The sequence below is a fragment of the Lissotriton helveticus genome, chromosome 4_1 (genome assembly GCF_964261635.1).
Source record: "Lissotriton helveticus chromosome 4_1, aLisHel1.1, whole genome shotgun sequence".
In the NCBI taxonomy this organism is placed as follows: Eukaryota; Metazoa; Chordata; class Amphibia; order Caudata; family Salamandridae; genus Lissotriton; species Lissotriton helveticus.
This window is the reverse complement of record NC_136063.1, coordinates 1131669596-1131672224: the sequence shown is the minus strand read 5'-3', so window position 1 is coordinate 1131672224 and position 2629 is coordinate 1131669596. Positions and strand designations below refer to the sequence as shown.

At 40.1% G+C, this 2629-nt stretch overlaps 1 non-coding gene across 1 annotated transcript; it reads right to left on the bottom strand.

Annotated features, from left to right (window-relative positions):
- Positions 1-2162: 2162 nt before the first annotated feature.
- LOC144829872 (U6 spliceosomal RNA) lies at positions 2163-2269 on the bottom strand. The gene has a single exon (XR_013610861.1). It is a non-coding gene; the product is annotated as a U6 spliceosomal RNA (small nuclear RNA).
- Positions 2270-2629: the final 360 nt, after the last annotated feature.

The window sequence follows — 2629 nt, the reverse complement described above, 5'->3', positions numbered from 1 at the left end:
GTGCACCAGGGTTGTGTCCCTGCCCAACCCTGTTCTTGCTCTATATTAATGCCTTGGTGGATCATCTATCAAGCTGTGTAAATGACTGCCCCAGGTTAGGGAGGCTGCCGACACCAGCATTAGTATTCGTGGATCACACTGTGCTGCTTTCCATCACTCCCATGGGGCTGCAGAACCTGTTGAATAGTTTCGTAGGGTACTGTGACACTAGAGGTACGGAATTGAATACTTCTAAAACTAAGATCTTGACCTTAAGTCTCCACAAACCATACAATAGGGGGTTCTATATGTGTGGTACTAAACTCCGGTAGGTAGACCAGTTTGATTATTTGGGGTGAGATTCAATAAATCCACCAAATGAAAGGCCCAAACCCTAAAATCTGAGCTTTTATTTCTTCATGGTGCGAAAGTCATCAAGCACTATAAAGCCACTACACCAAAATCAGGGTCCCCAGTTATAGAAATTTAGAGGGCCAAGGTGCAGTCTGCTGCTCTATATGGAGCAGACAATGGAGAATCGATAATCTAAACGGGCTGATCATAAAAGAAAATTGCCTCACAAAATTTGTGTTCAATCTCCCAAGAAGCACCCTGACAGTCCCTCTGTTCTTTGATACTGGGCTCAAAGAGATAGGGGACTTAGCAAGGTTGAGATCATTACTTTTTTGGATGAGATTGCAGTCTACCCCAGAATTGGCCATTTTCAGATCAGCACTTAAAGATGTAGGCATGGGGAATAGTATTACTATCTAATGGTTTAGCTACATCAAAACCGATGTGTATCTCCTGGGCCTGGATATGTATTAATCCAATCCATCCCAAATCAACTCTAACACCAAGCTAATTGTTAAGTAGAAATTCTGGGCCTATATGATCAATTCATACCACTGTAATGTAAAGACAGGCATACTGACGGATGGGTTTATGGCTTTCAAAGCTGTACCAACATTAGAGCCATATATGGATGCTTTTGTACACACTGCTCACCTGTACCTTCCTAATCAAATTTAGATTTGGTAATTTGCTGGTGAATACATGTATGCACAAATGAGATCATAATGGTTCAACATTTCAGACCAACAGTACTGAGGATGTAGAACAGTTATTGTTCTTACGCATAACATATGCAAAACCCAGGAGGTTTTGGATCAGGCCGATTTGCGTCACTCTGGGTACAAGACACTAGTGAAGTTTATTGAATATTAACATCTGACTACAGCTTGTCGATGACATTAAGCCTTGGTTGCTACTTATTAGCTGTCAGGCGCATAAGAAAATACTCAGTAATCCTGCTGTAGCAATCTAATATGTCCCTTACTGATCTGTGTATGTAGGGCATAGTACGTTTATTTACAAGCCCCTTATGCCACTTTTGCGTCATTTTTCCAATAATAAAAATGACGCAAAAGTGATGTAAGGGGCTTGTAAATCTGCCCCCAAATCTTTACAAAATGTATTAATCTACTCCACACCTTTAAGGAGAAAGAACCAGAAATCATCCTTGTACTTAGATTTCCTTGTAAATGTTGCGATTTTCCTCTCCCTGACAACCTCTCTCTGATCTTCCCCTCTTTGGAAAAAATTGAGTAACAGATTGAAGCCACTGAAATTTCCTCTTCCTTGAACTTGGTAATTGGACTTTTTAAATTCTCAGCCTGAGAAACGTTCCCTTTCTTCAGCCCTGTCAAAAACTCCTCAAAGAGAAGTTTGAGGTTTTTCAAGGTCAGTAAAAGTAGACACACATTTGCCTACGTCCTATACCAAACCATCACCAAAAAGAAGACATTTTTAATCCTAAGTAGACTTCTTTTCAGCAAAATCACCCAACTTCGGACTTTTTCTCACTAAAACGACTTCTCTTTTTTCAGTAGTCATTGCCGCATTGGCATTGGCATCTTCAAGAAAACATACAGCTCTCTGACTTCATTCTTGTAAAAGATCTATGTCCACAGACATAAGTCTATCTTGGCATGTTTGAAAGCACACTCTACTTTCCTAGGATCACGACCCAACTTGAATAAAAAAAACTGATCAGTACAGGATCCAAATATGGAGTAACAGGTCTTTTTTTACTAAGAACAGGCCTTGAACATTCTGAGTGCATCACTTCCCCAGTCTCCCTCTCTATGGGTTTCTTAATACAAAACGCTTTTTTCTTTCTTAAAAATATGGGACTTTTCACGAATTTACGTGTCATACTTGCGTAGGGGCCATGCTTAACCTCTCTGTATCGTTACCATTTTAGTATATGTGCTGCAGAAGCGAGCACTTCTTAATTCAAAACTTACTAAACTCCGCCACCTGGGTCAGAGGCCATCAATTCGTACTCCTAGGACCCCTAATATCTGGTAAAAACTTAACCACAACCTGAGGATCTAAAATAATTCCTTTCTCCATATCCAAGGGCACTCTCTTGTCACTATATAAGTTCCAACTGTTATCCTCACAAACATCAAATGCATACTCATCAAATTATGATGGACCATCTTTTCTTTTTTTTTCCTTCAGGTCAAGCCTGAATCTCTTTTGTGCTACCAAGGAGACTTTCTTATATGTCGCAATGTTCTGTGGTGCTTAGACCACCTCTCTTCAAAGATGAAAAATCCTCATCATCATATCGCTCGAGAAG